Raw genomic sequence first — 19,904 nt, 5'->3', positions numbered from 1 at the left:
CAAAAATGTGAAAGGACTAGGAAGTTTGACATAATGACTTGCCATTAAATGCAGGTAAAGGAGTAAGGGTAAAAAGAGTTTCATCTACAATCTTAAGAGCCCATTATGACTAACACTTCCTTAACAAGGGTCAAAGGTTAACTCAGCCACCCTAGCTATGATGGCCACTAAAAGGAAACAGCTTCAGGGAATGCTTCAAATTAGGCCTGTAAGATTCAGCTGCAACTGTGCTGGACAGTAGGGCTTAGTAAAAGTTATCCTCCCTGTGTCTGCTGCACCAACCCCTCGTAAACACTGGCCTCCTGGGAAGACTAAAAGAATTTCAACCACGAGCCAAGAGAACTCAGTCCTGATGCAGGTCCTGACACAGCTGGTCTATGGTGGCAGAACCAGACCCCTCCCACTGGGCTGCAGGGAAACCTCACGCACAGACCAGCTTCAGTCTACCTTCCTATGCCCTGCTTTTTAAACATGAAGGGCCACACACTTGGGAGAAAGCTTCCACTGTGAAAGAAACGCTGCAACCCAGAAAAAGAAAAGTAAAGAGCATAAGAGAAAGATGCAGGAAACTGCAGAAGACACAGAGAACCATACTACACATCCCCAAGAGAGAAAAGACATGTCATGGAAAGTCAGAATGCTGCCTAAGTCAACAGCCACCTAGAATGAAACCCAGGAGGAAAAATAGGCAAAAATCACCATGAGAGTTGGAAATCTTAACACACAAAACAATTAGGTGAGAAAATGAAAATGGTAAGGACGTAGGAATTGTTTCCATCACTATCAATCACTGAGGTCTAAGTGTCATTTACCAACTCATTCCTGAGACAGTTACAGAGTGCATATATTCCCCTATTCCACACAGACCAAGGCACCAAAGGGACCATCCTCTGAGACCTAAAGCAATCTCAGTAAAGTTTAAAATCCTACAGAAAAAGAAAAACCCACAAATTATTTTCTTTGGGGGGAGAAAACTAAATTAGAAGCCAATCTAGGTAGAAAAATTCTTCAACTGTTTATAAATAAAGCAATACATTTCTTTATTATTTATAGGCAAAGGAAAAATTTTAAAAAGAACATTAAAAATATGTTACAGCAGAGCAAATGTTACACTCCAAAATTTAAGGGATGTGACAACCTTTTACATGAAGATTTAATGTAAGAATTCGTAGCTGTGTTCACTTTGGGTGCCCACCGGCCAGAACTGGAATAAGACAGAGAAGATTAGCATGGACTCTGCACAAGAAAGATATGCAAATTTATGGATAATTCCATATTTAAAAAAAAAAGGAAAGAAAGAAGGCAAGAATTTATAGCTTTAACTGTACACAATAGCAAAGAGTACCCTACCATTAAGCAACATACTTTTTACCACAAACTACAAAGAAACATAAACTAAGCACAAAGGAAAAAAAATTAAAAATAAGGAGCAGAATTAAATAAAATTTTAAAGAAATGAGGCCAATAGTGTTAGTTAGCCTAAATGCTGGCAACCCTTTCAAAATAAACAAGCAACCAAAGGCAACCTACTAACAGAACAAAAGAAGAGACAACATAACAGATTCCACAGATGCTAATGGCACAAGACAGGAGTATCAGAAACGCAGGTAAACTAGCCAAGTGGAAAACTGCAGTTTCACAGACAGAATAAATAGAAGAAGAAATGTAGATATTCAAAGTGAAGCAAGGGGGAAAAAGAAAAAGAAGCTTTGCCACAAAAGCTGTACTCTAGACCAAGACAAATCTTATCAATTTGAGAGAGAGAGAGAAAGAGAGAGAGAGAAGGGAAATGAGTTCTGCACTCTCTTTATGAGACCAGTATAATAACAATCATAATTAGATGAGCACATAAATAAATCAGAGTCCCTCCATTGTCTCCAGGAGTCAGGGACAGCCTGCACTATGCACGAACCACCTGGCAGAGAACCTTCCCCAGAGGCCTCTAAGAAGGAACCCACCCCCACCACACTGCCTCATGGGCCTGAACCCTGTTCAGAGCCTGTGTGCCACCATCTGTCTACCTATTGCATTAGTGACTCCTCTAATAATCTCTTGCCTCGGTGCCATCCCCGCCTCCACCCTTTGAACTCCAAACCTGAGAGCTTCCCCAGGCACATAAGAATGTGCCATCCAACAGCTGCAAACCATGCGTTCTCCCCTCAAGTGCCAAAAAACCCTACTAAGGATGGGTATGGGATTTGTTCCCAAAGGGTAGAGTCTGCAGGCAGCTTTGGTGCTAGGCACAGGGTTGCTGAGAGATGAAAGGATTGGAGCTGGGCATGTCACACCTTATAGTTTAGAGACAAATGGATTCTCTGCTGCCCTGCAGCCTCTTTTTCCTGACCCTTGTACCAAGCGCACTGGAACACCCTGCCTATCTTTAGCAGTTCTCGGTGGCTGCTCTCCTTCCTGAGAATTAAAAGTCACTGAAAATGATAACACAGCAGTAATTAAAGAAAATGCTAGAGCAAATCAGCAGTCCTTCAGCTTGAAAAGGTAAAAACATCATGTTTCCTATAGAGAATTAAATATCAAAAAATCTCCAAGAAAAATGGCAGTATGAAAGAGACTGTTGGCAAATGGGGTACAAGCCAATGCTGTGTTAGAACATCTCCTCCAAGGCAGGGTCTTACTATGTAGTTCTGGCTGTTCTGAAATTCACTATATAATCAGGCAGGCCTTGAACTCCCAGAGATTCACCTGCTTCTGCCTCCCGAGTGCTGGGATTAAAGGTATGTGCTACTATGCCCAGCTTTGAAAAAAATTTAAAATACAAAGCCACTGTAACTAAAAAGTAGTATAAAATCCACAAACAGGAAACTGAGTATGTGCTAAACAGTATTACATTTCAGAAGGAGGAGAGGTTTAATTTAAATAAACATGTCGGGAATGACTGACTGCCAAAGATGGGGAAGAGAAGACAGTGTCCTTTCTATGAAGAAGCCCTGATAAAAGCTAGAAAAGACTGGGCGTGGTGGCGCACGCCTTTAATCCCAGCACTTGGGAGGCAGAGGCAGGCGGTTCACTGTGAGTTCGAAGCCAACCTGGTCTACAGTGCGAGTCCAGGGCAGCCAAGGCTAACACAGAGAGACCTTGTCTTGGGGAGGGGTGTCGGGGGGTGGGGAGGGAGCCAGGAGAAACCAGGAAAGCCTGCTGTTCATGGACAGATGCAGCAAGCACAAGTTCAGGGTGATCAGGGACATGCCTGTTAAAGCAGCAATGGCTCTACTGGCATTCACCCAACAAGTGTCAAGAAGTTAAGGAGACGGGTTGGGGAGTGGAAGATGGGTAAGATGGTAGGCTGTATAAATTTATCCTAACAGTGGACATTAGAATTATTGCAACTAACAAGGAGGGCCCAAGGGTGGTCCTTCTTGGATCTCACTTAGATAAGGAAATAGAATAGACAATAGAAGAGGAAGTAGAGAGGGAACTGGGTAGGAGAGGGTGTGGGGGTGGAAATGGGGGGGTGGTATCAGATGTAGGGAGAGTGGGTATGGCAATTTTGAGGGCCTGGAGAGAAAAGGGAAACTGAAGGTGGGGTCATCACTGAGACAAGCCAGAGACCTGCAACAGGGTAGGCTACAGGGAAGATATGGGGAGGTCTCTGTAGCTGAGCCTCCTAGCAGCAGGGGACACAAGATATAGGAGGCCACTTTCTAGTCAGGCAAGACCTATAGTGGTGGGAGGGGACCACCAATCTACCTACAAAACCTTCAAACCAAAAGTTACACCCACAGAGATACAGATAGATAGATAGATAGATAGATAGATAGATAGATAGATAGATAGATAGATATAGATATAGATCCTCTTTCTACTTCTGAAAAGTTAGTTCATAAAATTAGGCTGTATAAAATTAAAATCATAGTTACAGAAGTAGGAAGAATACAAAGAGTGATGTTTCAGTTACTTTCCTCATCACAGAGACCACATATGACAAAAAGCAACTTCCAAGAGAAAGGTTTGGACTTGTGGTTCAAGGAGTGAAGTCCATCTCATGGCAGAGAAATCATGACGGTAGGGGTCATGAGTGCGCTGGCCACGCTGTGTCCAATCAGGAAGCAGAGAGAATGCAGTGCTCCTCCGGCTTTCTCTCTTTTCCTCATCATTCATTCTGGGCCTCCAGCCCATGGGATGATGCTCCACACGTTTAGGGTAGACCTTCCTTCCTATGTCAAACCTCTCTGAAAACACCCTCACAGAAATACCTAGAGATGTGTCTCCCAGGTGATTCTAATTGCAATCAGGTTGACAATGAAGACAGGCCATCACAAGTGTTCATTAAAGTGTTACCTGCCCATGGAAACACATAAGTAAAATCTACTAAGGAAAGTTTAATTAAAGACTGGGTATGGTGTTGCTTTAGTCTCAGTACTCAGGAAGCAGAGACAGGCGGATCTCTGTGAGTTCAAGGCCAGCCTGGTCTACATAAGGAGTTCCGGGACAGCCAAAGCTATGTAAAATAAACTATTTCTCAAAAAGCAAGCAAACAAACAACAACAGAAGATTGGTTAAATTAACAGGAATTTACCCATGCTGCAGAATCATGTGTCTATTTTAATAGGGTTTTGCAGATTGTACCCATGTTCCTAGACCTATGGTAGTATGTTATGTAATCATACACATCTTGAAGAAGGGTATGAAGTTATCCTGTGCTTATAGGAGAACAATGCCCTAGAATGTATATCTAGCTAATTTTTTATATTAAAGCAACATAGTACTATACTAGATTATTATGCACAATTCAAAGTGGGTATCCTATCGATTGGGAAAAATGTTCTAAAAAAGCTGTCTGATATGGAGTTAATATCTAAGATTATAAAAAGTCCTCTCAACTCAGAAATGTAAACAAACTGAAAAATGGACAAAAGAAGTTTCTTAAGTGAAGATGTACAGGTGGCCATGGATGCATGAAAAGGCACTCTATACTGCTGGCTATGAGGAAGCACACTCGAACCACTGCGAATGCCACTCCATATTCCCTAGGAAGACTATGACCAAAAGGACAACAGATAATAAATGTTTTTCCCTCTGCATGGTTGATGGGGATGTAGGCCACCGTAGCCACTATGGAAAACAGTATAGAAACTTTTAAAGAAGTAAAAAGTAGAATTCACATGACTCAGCTGTATTTCTTCTGTGTGTATAATCAATGGAGATGATAACACCATCTCATAAAGATTTTTGTATTCCATGTTCATCTATTCTTAATAGCCAGTATATGGGAGCCACAATCAGTGGGGGGGGGGGGGGAAGCAGTGCTGAGAAATATATATATGCTTTGTAATATATCAACTTAACACAACTTAAAATCACCTGAGAAGAGAGTCTCAATGAAGGATTGTCTACATCAAGTTGGCCCATAGATATTTCTTCTTCTCCTTCTTCTTCTTCTTCTTCTTCTTCTTCTTCTTCTTCTTCTTCTTCTTCTTCTTCTTCTTCTTCTTCTTCTTCTTCTTCTTCTTCTTCATCTTCTTCTTCTTATTCCTCCTCCTCCTCCACTTCTTTTTGAGAGAGGGTTTCTCTGTGTGGCCTTGACTGTCCTGGACTCACTTTGTAGACAAGGCTGGCCTCAAACTCACAGAGATCCACCAACCTCTGCCTCCCAGAGTGCTGGGATTACAGGTGTGCATCACCATGTCTGGCTTGCCTATAGGCATTTCTATGGGGAACAGTCTTATTAAGTTAATTAATATGAGAAGACCCAGCCCTGCATGTGTGACACCACTTACTAGCTAACTGAACTGTGTAAGCATAAAGAGAAATCAAGCTGAGCACAATCAAAGCAAGCAAGCATTTAAGTAAGCATGCATGCATTCATTTCTATCTGTTTCCAAATATGGATGTGATGTGACCAGCTGTTTTAAAGTTTGCCACCTTGACTTCCCTGCTATCATGGAATGTAACCTGGAATTGTGAACTAAAATAATCCCTTTCTCCTCTCACAACAACAGAAATAAAATTAGATTAGAAATAAAATTAGCTAAAATGCAACATTTTTTTAAAGAGACCCTGCCACTTGGCACTAAATAGGTGAACCTGGGGGTTCATGCTAACTATAATAAGCTTCAAAGTGAAAAAAGTCCAAAACTGTAGAAAAAGCCTAAAACTACCACATAATAGCATCTCCATGTAGCTTCTTAAATAGAAGGGAGTGGTGAAATAGACAAAAGATGGAGGAAAAAACCCAAGAGGAGATGAAGTGAAGAAGTTACTAACATCTGGGGGCAGAGTGGAAAGAAATAGGTAAATTTAACCAAATAAACAATCAGATATGAAGAAGAACAAATTAGAGACCTAGTGTTTATAACATGTACGCTATAGTTAAATTGGGCTATACTGGGAATTTTCTTTTCTTTTCTTTTGGCATTTAAGCATGTTTTTATTATTTTAAAGACTCATTGACATTGAGACAGGTTAACTTCTGGCAACACTCAGCCTACCTCAAAGAAAGATGATGAGCATCAAAGAACCTCCTTATGGAAATGGCTTCAAATGTGGCAAAAAAGCCACTAGACAAAATGTCCTCGGTTCTACTACAGACAGAATTTTGCCTAAAAATGGTCAATTTTGGATGCAGGCAAAGTCAATGGCCAAAATCTGCCAAGACAGGTTAAGCAAGTGCTCAATAGTTGGTGCCTCATAAATATGTCTGTCAGATATATTGGGCAAAGATGATGGTCCTATGTTATAGAGAGTTTTGGGTGACTGTTCAGGCAGCAAACTGTCTCTGTCATCTTCTCATTTGGGAAGCTGTATCCTGTACTCCCTGTATACTCAGGTAATTAAGTTTTATTCCTTCTCAAGTTTCTGATGGGGTTGAAGACCAGATAGGTTTTTTTGTTTTGTTTTGTTTTTATGGGTTTTGTTAAATTTTTTATTTAAATAATTATTCAGATTACATCTCAATTATTATCCCTTCAATAAGTAAATTTAAGGTGTGCTTATCACAAAAGTAACAGTGAGATAATAAATGTAGAGCTATTTAAATGGTGTGCACTGTGCCTCAGCTCAGCTCTGAGGATTAGAGTCAGGAAGATCCCAGGACTCACTGGCCAGCCCACCTGGCCAAAACAGCTAGTTTCTGGTTCAGTTGGGAGACCCTGTCTCCAAAAAATAAGATGGAAAAGCAACTGAGGAAAGACCTCTGCATGTCAACCTCAGGCTTCTGAATGTATCCATGTGAGTGAGAAAACTTGTATACACATGTGTGCATTCACATATTACGCCCACACAACACGCAACCATGTACACAGAAACCAAAATCTTAGCTCATTTCCCCCTTGTCTTTTGACAACATAGCTAGCATTTTCCCTGTTTGTTTACTTGAGACAGGGTCTCACGTAGTCCAGGCTGGTCTTGAACTCCTAATCCCCCTGCCTCCCATTCACAAGTGCTAAGATTACAAGCATACAGACATGTGCCACTGTGGCACGCGTGCGCGTGCACACGCGTGTGTGTGTGTGTGTGTGTGTGTGTGTGTGTGTGTGTGTGTGTGTGTGTGTGTTACCATGGATCAAACTAGGACCTAGAGCAAGCTTTCTGCTACTAGCCCTCTAGAACTTCTAAGAAAGAATCAGTAAAATTTGGAAAAACTCAACTTCGTCTCGAAACTGAAGTCTAAAATCATATCCAAATTTCTTATAAGATTCAGAAGTGTTAAACTAAGAGCTGAAATTGGAGAATTTATATAGAAAAATAAGTACTGCTCCTATTTAATGGATTAAAATTGCACAGAAGTGAAGACTGTTGGGGCATGAATTGCCTTTTATCTCATATAATCGGTATCATGCAACGTCACCTGCACAGCTCGCCTGGGGAGCAGGTTTTATTCATGTTTCACTCAGACCTTTTTGGTTATGGCTTTTTTATCTGCTTAGGTCCCAGTGCAAATAACTAGGAGAATTTTGTCATTAACGCTGCCGTTCGCCAGCATGACCTCCTAAACTCACGAGGGAGTTATCCCCTGAGAGCAGAGCGCCTCTCATGGATTTTGGTGGTTCACAGTCTGATGGTGACTCCAGAGCTGTGTGACTAAACAGAGCCCTGAGAGCTCCTTCTGGAAATTTCTAACCTCTCTGAGTTCTCCCTCTTGTTCAACCACCTCTTAGCCTATTTGAAAGCTCCACATGAGTGTTCCCTGTGGGGTCTGATGAGTCTCTGCACTTTCCAAGTGCTGCTACCACAGCGCATCTCCTTGAAATGTGCCCTTGTAATCAGTTTTTATTGGACCCAGCCAACCTCCTATCTTCAAAAGCTGTGGGAAACTATTGCCACCATGGCCAACCATCCACTTCTTCTCATGTTCTTCAAGGGTGTCCCCATCTCCAGTCCAAGGCCATCTTAGTGAGAGTTGGATACAGAAAGTGTAGGCTCCGGGGCAAAGCAAAAATAGAGCCCCATGTCCCAAAAGTACTGAGAATGTTGTGACAACGAGAGGAGAGCACAGAGTCTTGTGGATTACACCAGGCTCCAGCACGTGATGCCAGTTCTGGTCCTAACTGAAGCATAGCGATGCTGTGCTGTTCGGTGACCTAGGAGGGAAAAAGCATTTATAAGATGTCTAGCAAATGTCCCTCATTACCAAGCGATATACAGGCCTCTGCTTTTTGTGCTGGTAGAGCTGGCAGGGCTGCTGCCCCTGGCCCGAGGACAGTACTGCTATACCAAAGACAGCGGAACCTGTAACTGGGGTGGGGCCTCATACCTCTAGCTAGCCACTGCTGGGTTCCCCTGTCAACAGCCTCCTGATAGATGGGATCATTCATTAAAAGATTTGATTTGCTATTCTCTGTGTATTGTTGGTGGCATTGTCTTAGCTGATACCACAGCTGTGCAAAACAGAGACGAACTAAACAGTAGGGAACTAAACAGTAAAATCTAGACAGGGTGCTTCATTCTAAAACCTACAGCAAAGATAGCATAAAGCTAGTCCTTGCTCTGCCATGTTCATGCCTTATTCTATACGTGTAGTGTCCACTGCATGTGGATTCTGGTAGCCCCCCCCCCCCCGGACCTTGGGATGGCAGGTGTGCACTCCTAACCCTTTCCAATGTAAATGCAGAGGCAATGTTCACTATTAGTAGCTGAGAGGAGTGAATTTTTCAGGTATGAAGTGTCCTGGAATTGTCAAAGACTTCCCAATTGGTACAGAAAATGTTAATGAGGAAAAAAAAAAATCAACTCATGCCCAAAATATATCTTCAGTTGTTAATGGGTCCACAAATTTCAGGGGCTATGCAAAATGAACGTGTAAGTTCCCTTGTTCACAACTTTACACAAAATAGCAGTTTATGTCCCTCTGAAGGAAGTTGTAAGGAGGTAATCAGTGCATGGCAAGTGGCAATCAACCTAAATTATAGTAACTCCGTGATTAGCAGGAGGCCCAGGTTCCCTCTACCCTGTAGCTCTGCCATCCTCACCAACTGAAATGGCACTTCACGGTCTGTGGTGTCTGTTCCAGATCCAGCTATCACGTACCTCTTCATCCCTTTATTCAAGGCAGCAAGATGGAGAAAGTAAAACAACGCATGCCTATTCTTTTAAGAGCACTACATTTACTCCCTACTCACTAGAACTCAGCCACATGATTGTGTCTCGCTTCCAGTAAGACTGCCCTTTAGCCTTTCATTCTGAGAAGCTATGTACTAAGCACGAAACTGGAGAAGAGTCCAGGAAGAAAGATACAGATCCAGAGGCAGGAGCAGGACTCTGCTTTCACTGTTTCTGGGACCAATTATGTTTGGTGGGTGGTGGGCAGACTTCTGATAATTTACAGTGGTCCAAAGGGTGCTGGTGCCCTTCTATGCAGGATGAGGATGCAGCTTGGTGTGACCACAGCCATCTTGGATGTGAGCATTACCTATCTGCCCACTGGGCACATTACAAACTCTATAGGATAAACAAAGCCCTTAAAACAATGCAGTAGCGTTGTGACACCCCAGGGCTGGTCCTCTATCTTTCATCCTTCCTTCCTTCCTTTTTTTCTTTCTTTCTTTTATTTTCTTTCCTTATTTATTTATTTTTACAACCTATTTTATTTTGGTTTCTTATTTCTCTTTCTCCCTTCTCCACCCCAATCCTTTCCAACACCCAACACCATGTAGGACAGAAAGGTTGGTGGGGAGAAGACATAGTTCTCTTTGGCTGCTTCCTGATGTTTAGGGTCGGCATTCCTTGGGGGCAAGTCTAGTCTTCCTTTGAGGATATCTCCGGCTTCTTCTCATCATATTGCACCAACAGTAACCAGAAGCAGCTGGGGGTAGCAGCAGCATTCTTCTTCCTCGAATGACCACCCCACCCTCCCAATCTCTCTCTTTAGGCTCTGGCACTCGTTCCTTTCTCAAGAGTCCTCAGAATTAAACTGCAGCCGGCAAAGACCACGCCCTTCTCAGAGCTGGATGAGGCAAATAGTCTGCTGCTGTGGTCAATCTCATATCCCACACCGGGGATTAAAAACAAAAGCATGTTTACATAACTGAGAACCCAAAACTTCCACCACAACAGCACATAAAGGGACAACAGTTAATGTCTCCCTTGCTAGCTTGACTATTGCTTGTGGACTCCCGTGTTGGACAGCTCTCCCCAAGTGGACACTTAGACATAGAGTTCTTTTTCCCCCTTATGAAAGCAAGTCCTGATCACACAGCCCTTTAGCCCTGGATACTACACCCCTTTCTTTGTATCCCATTCCAGAGACTCCAACTTCCTCTCTGGATGCCAGTCTGTGGAGGCCACTGCCACACGGGCTGATCATCAGGCCTCCGAAGCCTTTCTCAAGAAGCCAGGCTTTAAGCTGTTCATCAAAGTAGCCCTTGATTCGAAGGGTGGGTTACAGGTGTCTTTCTCCGACTTCTTCTGATCACACTGCACCAACGGCAACCAGAGGCAGGGCTCAAAAATTCTTCCACATCCTTCTGTAGTGCCCAGATGTCCCCTTCCACCTTCCAAATCGTGGTCATCTGTAGGTTGCCATGTGTGATGTCCTTGTAGACAGGGATGTTGTAGACCTGGGAGTGGCAAGCAAAGTAGGGCATGCTGGGAAGGGGATCCCTGGGAGGCTGCCACCCACTAGGAGTGGGATAATGTTTATGCTTTGATGGCTCTGGGACTTTGGTAAGGGTGAACAGGTGCTCCATGAAATAGTCTTCATCCACGGACTCCACAGGAGTTATCAGGAGGTCCCTGGGTCTGGCTCAGCTGCCTCTGACTCCCATAGCTCTACAGGACTCTCAGCTCCTCCGATCCTGCAGAGCAGCTTGGAACACAGGAACTGCCATCTTGGCTTACCCAAGCGTGAGAGTCCCTTGCTTTCTTCCTTCCTTCCTTTAAATTTATTCTTCTCTCTTCTATTATATACCAACCACAGTTTCCACTCCTTCCTCTCCTTCCAGTCCTTCGTCCCACCACCCCCCCTCCCCCAGATCCTGTCCTCTTCCATTTCCCTTCAGAAAAGGGCAGGCCTCTCAGGGACATCAACCAAACATGGCACAAGAAGTTACAATAAGACGAAGCGCATCCACTCCTATCAGTGAAGCAACCCAGTAGGAGGAAAAAGGCCCCCAAAGCAGACAAGAGTCAGAAACAGCCTGCTTCCCACTGTTAGGGACAACTGTAACATGTATGCAGAGGACCTAGATCAGACCTACTCAGGCTCCCAGATTGTCAGTTCAGTCCCCTAGGAGTCCCAGGCTGTTTCTTAAGGAGCCATTGGTATGTTAATAGTCTTTGGAAGGGCTCTGGCTGGCCACAGTTAGTTCTAGTGTATCTAGTGTATATGAAGCAACTCCTGCTGCCTCAAGCTGGAGTGATCTATCCTACTAGTCTCTAAGGCCCTAGAAAACAGTAGTGAATCTCTTTGCCTCAGTAAATCCCACCTTTGGCAACTGGTTCTCGTTCACAGGGTTTTCAAAAATAGCTGGCCATGGGGTTCCATTAGAGGCAAAGAGGAGCGTGGACACTGGGTCACTGAAAGAAACTTGGTAGCTTGCAGCATAATCATAAACACTAAATTTTATCAGGTCAAAACTGAAAAGGTCTTATACGAAGTGTAGTCTGAAAAGTCTGTGACGACAAAACCTGGGAACTTAACCACAGAACATCCTTCTGTCCCCTGTGTAGACTTTCTTTTCCTCCATCACATCTTTAGCCCCTGGCCTTCCCTCTTTAAGTTTTATGAGCCTCAAATCCCAAGGAACTGCTTTGCACAAGAAGTTAAGACACTCAGTTTCAGGATGGGAAGTGAGAGCGCCCCTCCTCCATTTCCAGCTACCAAGGCCTTCAATCCTACTCTCCTCAGCAGAGCCAGTTTCTCTTCCAAAGCCATTCTCCAGCCTGTTTCTGAGGGAACAATGCTGTCATCCTTCTGGCCTCTGTAAATAAATGAACGGTTCAAAATAGTTTGTGCTGGCTAGTCGTACGTCAACTTGACAGAAGCTAGGGTTATCTGAAAGGAGAGAACTTCAACGGATAAAAATGTCTCAATAGTTGGAGAGAAGGCATAGCAGTTAAGAGCAGTGGCTGTTCTTCCAGAGAACCCAGGTTCAAGTCCCAGCACCCACATGGCAGCTTACAACTGTCTGTAACTCCAGTTCTGGGGATCTGACATCCTCACACCAACACACATGCAGGCAAAACACCAATGCATATTTAATATATAAATCATTTTTTAAATGCCTCCATAAGATCCATTTGTAAGGTATTTTCTTAATTAGTGATTGATGGGGAAGGTCTGAGCCCATTATTATGGGTGGTGCCCTAAGATGATGGGCCTGGATTCTATAAGAAGGCAGGCTGAGCAAGCCATGGGAAGCAAGCCAGTGAGCAGCACCCCTTCCATAGCCTCTGCACCAGCTCCTGCCTCCAGGTTCCTGCCCTGCTAGAGTTCCTGTCTTGACTTCCTTCCATGATGAACAGTGCTACGGAAGTATAGCCGAATAAACCCTTTCCTCCAAAGTTCATGGTGTTTTATCACAGGCGTGGTAACCCTAGGACATTGTTTTCTAGGGGCTTCCAATAAATGAAAAAGATAAATTCTACTGCCATAAAAGATATTTGCAGGACAGTCCACAAAGCATTCAATAAATAACATGCCAGCCATGGAGTTTGGTATATGAAAGTTGAGCAAGATAAATGTTATGTTTGGTCTTGAGGCTCCTGCTATCAGTACTGTCCAGCACATGAAATTACTATTTGGGAACGCCATAGGACCTGTTCACCAACATATACATTCTGCAATCAGGGCAGAACTGGGCTACACCCAAGAGCAAGGAAAAACTCCAGGCCAAGTCATCTGTGTATAATCGTCTTCCCTGGGGTTGGCACTGGTTTGTTCACCTCATGGTATTCACAAAGAGACGTGGGAATGCTCAATGTAAGGAGCTAAAATTCTCCATTCCTTCCTTACAGATTAATGTGGTCATGTGCCTGGCTGTGGCCAATTAATGTGAGAATATTCCGTAAAGGCAGATTCATTCCTCTGTCCCAGCAGCTGGCCACACATCAACCAGTGGCTGCTTACTTGGTCAGCCCTGTTGCCGAATGAAAGATTAACAAGCCGTATCTTCAGTCAATTCACGGTGGGTAGGGAGTGTAACTGGAAAAATAAACCTTTGTCTTTTTAAACAACCAAGATCTGGAGAGTATTGGTTCCTGTAGTCTGGCAATACTGAGACCATGTTCAGCTCTCAATAGCGGCACCCTTGAGAGTTTTCTACAAAAGTTTGCCCATCTCATCCTCATGGTAACCTGATGGAGAAAACCATTTCCTCAGACAAGAAACTCTAAAGATGACAAAATCAAATCTGGTCTCAGAGGTCAGGTTCTGACCTGGAATTCCAAATATGGGCATGCTCTGGTGCCTTAAACTGTATTCTTTTTTTTTTTTTTTTTTTTTTTTTCCAAATTTATAAAGGGTGATTCAATTTGGGAGATCCCTATCCTATGAAGTTTCAGGCCTTCCTACTCAGATACTGGCCCTCTGATGGTAAGCAAGATCAGGGGTGACTTATTTTGTGGAGGAGGAAGAGGAGGAGAAAAAAAAAACAGGAAAATGGGCGGTTAACAGTCATGAGTAACATGGAACACAGGATGTGATGTCGGGGACAGGACAGAATGAAGGTGTAGAAAAGCCTCTGAGAAAGTGATGTTAGGGTTGGAAGGTCAAAGGTGAAGCACGTCAGAGCCCTGGGGGCCGGGTAGCAGGAGTGTAAGTCTGGTGTCCAGTAGTGCAGAGAGGAGCCAGCAGGAAAGCGAACCTACATAGTGAGGAGGGGAGAGTAAGAACTGACTCGAGCCAGGCCTGGTGGCGCACGCCTTTAGTCCCAGCACTCGGGAGGCAGAGGCAGGCGGATTGCTGTGGGTTCGAGGCCAGCCTGGTCTACAAAGCGAGTCCAGTGTACACAGAGAGACCCTGTCTCAAAAAAAGAAAAAGAAAAAATGAACTGACTCGAGAGGCTCACATGGGCCTATTCCTAAAATTGCAGGAAAGACTGATAGGCAGAAGACTGACTTAGCCCACTAGCTCTGTAGAAGGACCGATGACCAGTGAGAGAAAGCCTGGAGATGAGCCTAGATCTTCCCTATAGCCGTGGCCCAGAGTTCCCCCAGATCCTGAATCTCTACAACCCTAGCCTCATGTGACTGTGCTAACTTGTGCCCATGGTGTGGACAGATTTCACTAGGTTTCTATAAACACCACCTCCACCACCACCCCCTGCGTTCACTCTCCTTGCCTTCTGGACCTGCACCTGCCTCAGTATCTATCCAAGGAGGGCCCCTGTCACCTACAGCGTTTCACATACCGTAGGTCAAAGGAATGCTCATGCTTTGGCATCCCTGCCCTGGAAGCCACTGTGTCCTTCACTGTGGTATATCCTGAGGCTTCCGGGAACAAAATGGACCTAATCTTCCAGGAGCTGACAGCCCAGAGGCAGCAGATCAAGAACTCATCCCATGCTCTTTGCATGCCAACCTGGGTCTCGGAGAATGCCAAAAGAGCTCCAAGGAGCGTCCTGGATTATCCCCAAGCGAAACATGCTCAGCTCGAAGGACCTTGTAAAGAAAATAAAGCCATGCGGCTCTTCCCCGGCTCAGACTTAGGAGAAGATACGAGGGATCACGGGCTCGGATCTGCGCAGCAGGTGGCAGCGAAGCAGCCAGATGCGCCGCGGATGGAGCTCTACTGCTTGGAGCCCTACAGTTTGCAATCAGGAGCGCTGACTCCGCGGCGACAACCCAGGCCTCTGCCGGTACTGCAACGCGCCGTGTCTCCTCTTCCACCCGCCGCGCATGCCCGATGCGACTATCACTGCACGCTCCAGCAGCTACAGGAGTTGCGCCTTTGGGTACACTCAAAGAGACTGGAGCCCCAAGGCCCAGTGCGAGAGGGCGGCAGGAAGGTGGTCCACACACCCGGCGCCTGGACATCCCCAAGGGAAATCTGCTCCTGGGAACAGCATCAAAGAGACTCGAGGTAACTTGCCCTGGGTCACACAGCTGGGAACAAAGCCTACAGAGTCTGTTGCCCTTGTCTCGCGATTGACTTCGAGAATAGCCAATAAGATTGAGCCCTCGGTCTGTAATGTGCCAACTTGAGGACCCTGGGCAAAAAGAGCTTTGTGTCTTTCACAGGTGAGCAAACTTGGACAGGAAGAAACTACTAGAAATGTGTGAAATGTCTGAAAAACGTGGGGCAGGTTGCTCCTGTGGGTCTTTTTGATTTATGCAGTCTTAAAACATCTGAGATTTATAGTGTCTGCATGAGAACGCTACTGTGAACACTGTGGCCTGTGTGCAAGAGACTGGCTCTTTCCTAAGGGACATTGGAGAGTTAGTCCGGGAGTGTTAGCGGCCACTAGAGAAATTTAAACCAGCTGGTGCGGTGTGTAGTAAAGGGATAGAGAGCTAGGGCAAGGCTGACAGGACGCAAAGGCTCATGGATAGGCGTCTTTTTGGTCTACGTGTTCTTAGCAGAGTTCAAAAAAGAACTCCTGAAGGCAGAACTTTTAAGTGCTCGAAAGATCTAAATCTGCACTGTTCTTCTTCTCTTCCCCAAACACCCACAACTCCTGCTCTCCTTTTCAGAGCCTTCCTACATGGTCCCCCTGCCGCAGAAGGCTCTTTTCATCTGCAGACCACCAGATATCGCCCTTCAGGGAGCCTTCTAGCGCCCCACTGTCATCCCTCCTCCTGCTTTGCACTCTTTCCAGTCCGACTACCCAATCTTGTTTCCCCCTTGGCCCAGAGCACTACTGTACAGTTTTCTGTGGCCAAGACCCTGCCCAAAGGGGATGTCGCCTGAGGGAAGGCCAACCTCCTCCGGCTGAAGTTCTGAGCTCTTAGCAGCCAGACTGGTTCATTCACAGCTCTCTTACAAGCCAGGGCAGCTGCTCGGTTCTGAAGGCTTGTGGGACAGAAATCTGTTTAGCATTTCTGCAGGTTAGAAGCAGGAGGCTGCGGTGGCGCTCACCTCTAATCCCAGCACTTGAGAGGCAGAGGCAAGAGGGGGTTCCTCTAGGTTGGAGGCCAGCCTGGTCTACACATTGAATTCCAGGCTAGCTAGGGCTACATAGACACCTTGTCTCAAACAAAACAAACAAATCTGATAGGCTCAAACTGTCAGCCCCGGCCATGCTCCCTCCAAAGCTTTTGCCGCAGCTGATGGCCCCTGCTGGTTTTGATTGACTATTTAGCCGTTACCCCAGTCTCTGCCTGTTTTCAATGCTGTCTCCCGTGTAACTATGTCTTTCCTGGCTTCTCATTTTCTCTTCTTCCAAGGACATCTGCCATATTGTTCAAGGGCCCACCCTAATGACCTCAGTTTAATATGGTTTTGTGCATAAGGACTATTTCCCAATGAGGCCACATTCACAGGAAACACGGCAGAGGGCTTTGGCATCTTTCTATAGAACATAATTCAGTCCACATCAGAAGGGATTTTTTTGTTTTGTTTTGTCTTTATTTTTCGAGACAGGGTTTCTCTGTGTAGCCCTGGATGTCCTGGAATTCCGCCTGCCTCTGCCTTCCCAGTGCTGGGATTAAAGGCGTGTACCAGCACCGCCCAAGCCCAGAAGGGATCTTGAACAAAAAAAAAAGATCTTGGGCAAATTATTCTAGAGAGTGGAGAATAGGGTAGGGGAGACAGTGTGAGTGGCAGCATCGTAAGGACGCAGCTTAGAATTTCTGATTAACTCATCTTGCTCCCCATCAAAAGACCCTTGAGGAGCAACACTTCCACTTTCATGCTTTCATGAAGCCTATGTCCCAGCCTGGCCCTTTCCCAAGCTGCAAGTGTTCCTTCTCCAGACCCTCTGGAAACCACTTTACATTACTACACTGGGGTGTCTGAGAATTGGGAGAGTTTACGGACCCTTCTCAACTGCCAGAGACTATGACAGTATAAACCAGTGGTTCTCAACCTTCCTAATGCTGTGACTCGTTAATACAGTTTCTTATGTTTTGACCTCTCACCATAAAATTATTTCATTACTACTTCATAACTGTAATTTTGCTACTACTGTTATAAATTGCAATGTAAATACCTGGCATACAGGTCATAATCCACAGGTTGAAAACTGCTGGTCTAGACTCTTATCTTGTTAAACACAGACAGCTGCCTGTGGATGTAAAAACTAACTTTTATTCGCGTCTGTTTCAATTGTTGTCTGGGAGGCTTACTGCCTCCTTCTGCTAATGTAGACCTGGTCCTGGAAGCCTCTAGTCTCTGTACAGTCTAACCTAGGCCTAGAATGTTTTCAGCCTCTGAGACTTACTGCTTAATGAGCTCAGCCTTACTTGTTCTTTCTGAGCTCTGGGCTGGCTGGCTCAACCCAGCTGTTCTAGCCCAGACTGGCTCAAACTCTTCTTCCAGCTGATTTATTTAATCTGGCTTCTCTCTAGGGCCAGAATTGCTCTGCTTGGCCTCAAACTAACTCAGCAATCTGCTTTATTCTTCTGGCTTCTTCTCATTTTCTCGCTTGTTCCATCTTCATCTGAGTTTCTCTCTCTGTAACCTATCTATTACTGCCCTGGTAAAACTGCCACTTAAATAGCTTCCCTTTCCCTCTCTTCTTGTGGGAGTTGGGCATATCCTATTCTGTCAGATCTCTGATTCATCACCTTTTCTGCCACTCAATTAGATATCACTTTCAAACATGGGTGCTTCCTTCTACAAGCTAACTTGACCTTCATTGTTTGGGATTAAAGATGTGTGCCACCACAACAGGACCTAAGCTTTTCTTTACCTGAAACTTGCTCTATACCAGGCTGGCCTTGAACTCGGATCTGTTTGCCTCTGTCTCCTGGATTAAAGGTGTGTTTGCATTCCACCCGGATCACACAGACCTAGAAGATCTTTGGTTGTGATCTTTTTTCTCTTTCCAGCTGGATCCCATAGACCTAGAAGGTCTTTGGATGTGCTCTCCTGCCACAACAACCATGTTCTGAATTAGCATTCCTCTACATGTGGGGAAGGTTCTAGTGTTGACCAAATTTTATGTGAGAAACCAAGGCTCAGGCAGGCTAGGCAGCAGGCCTATAGTAACCCAGGGAAGTGTCTAGACAACCTTCTATCAGTTCCATGTGGCTAAAGAAGGTGGGGCTGTGATGTATGGGTGGGAATGTTAAGGAAACATGGCACTTAGACTTCTGGTTCTCCAGTGCATAACTGATTTTCCTGAGTGTGGTTCCTTGTGTCACTAGAGGTCCTCAGACTTGACCAGAATACGTTCTCAATCTTCTGCTCATCATTAGCCTACTCTTAAGGGAGACTTGGAACTCTGAACCCATTTGGGTTTTTGTTGTTGTTTTTATTTTATTTTGTTTTTCCCTGAGAATAAATCCCTTAGTTTACTTAGCCAGAGGGAGGGGGGGGGGGTGATGGAACAGGAGCAGGTAGCTCCCTTATCAGGGTGTGGTCCAATGCATTGCCTCACAGAGGACAAAGACTTGCTCTCTTCCCGACTTTCTATCTCCAGCACCAGCCCCTTTGCGGACTGGGGGCCTGCCCACTGTGGCCACCTGCTCTTCTCAAACTCCATTCATCCAGATTAGATTTTGCCAAAGCCCTGTATCATCCTCCCAGCATCTTGCCAATATCTAGGAGCTAACCTCAAACACCTAGGGGAAAGAACTGGCTTTTCTTTCTAGAGCTTCTGCGGTAACTTCTGGCTGTTGTCATGGAGGGTCTGTACTTCACAGTGGTGCTGCCCTATGCCACCATCTCTCCTTGCTGGGGGGTGAGGGGGACAGTTTTATTGTGTGAGGAGCAGCATCAGAGTGACATACTTTAGGGCCATCCCTCTGAGTGAGAGGATTTGAGGCTGTCTTTTATCTCGTAGACTGTAGGCGTGTGCCTGTGTGGACAAGGGCCATTTACCCGCAGACATTATTGAAACTCCGGAGGCAGACACAAACTCCCACATAGCATCTGATGACTGCCCCGCCATCAATCCCTTTTCTGCTCTGACTGTCACAACATGCGCTAGATGGGGCCTGAGACTTCAAATATGATCTTCCTTAGCTTTAGAAAGGACTGAGTCGGAGCTTCGATGGCCAAGGCCCAGCAGCTGGCTGTATCCAAAACTAGGGCTGCAGGCCCATCTCCTGCACTAGGATGCTCCAAGAAGCTGTTGAATGACTGAATTCTTGAGCGCCTTTGTTGTCGCTTCATTTACTTGCTGCAGAACTTCAAGCTCCTTGAGGGCAAGCACCAAATCCAACCTCAGCAGGACACAATACGGGCCAGGCAGAGGAGCCTGCGGAGCGTGCAGGACAGAGAGATGCAGGCTCTGCACCCAGTGGTTGTGAACACCTCTGTTCAAGACCCCAGCTCAGAGCCCACAACCCAGGAGCAGTGAAGGGGCAACCTCAGGCGCCCGCCTCTCCGCTGCAGTCGTGCCGCA

At 45.3% G+C, this 19,904-nt stretch overlaps 1 non-coding gene and 1 pseudogene across 1 annotated transcript; one reads left to right on the top strand and one right to left on the bottom strand.

The window, feature by feature from the left end:
* The first annotated feature begins 1,176 nt into the window (after positions 1–1,176).
* Positions 1,177–1,281, top strand: LOC127206087 (U6 spliceosomal RNA). Its single transcript, XR_007832772.1, has one exon. It is a non-coding gene; the product is annotated as a U6 spliceosomal RNA (small nuclear RNA).
* Positions 1,282–10,624: 9,343 nt separating this feature from the next.
* On the bottom strand, positions 10,625–11,282 carry LOC127205725 (39S ribosomal protein L49, mitochondrial-like; annotated as a pseudogene).
* Between the last annotated feature and the right edge of the window lie 8,622 nt (positions 11,283–19,904).

This window comes from Acomys russatus, chromosome 22, assembly GCF_903995435.1.
Source record: "Acomys russatus chromosome 22, mAcoRus1.1, whole genome shotgun sequence".
Lineage (NCBI taxonomy): Eukaryota > Metazoa > Chordata > Mammalia > Rodentia > Muridae > Acomys > Acomys russatus.
The sequence above is the reverse complement of the archived record's forward strand: the minus strand, read 5'-3'. Positions and strand labels throughout refer to the sequence as shown.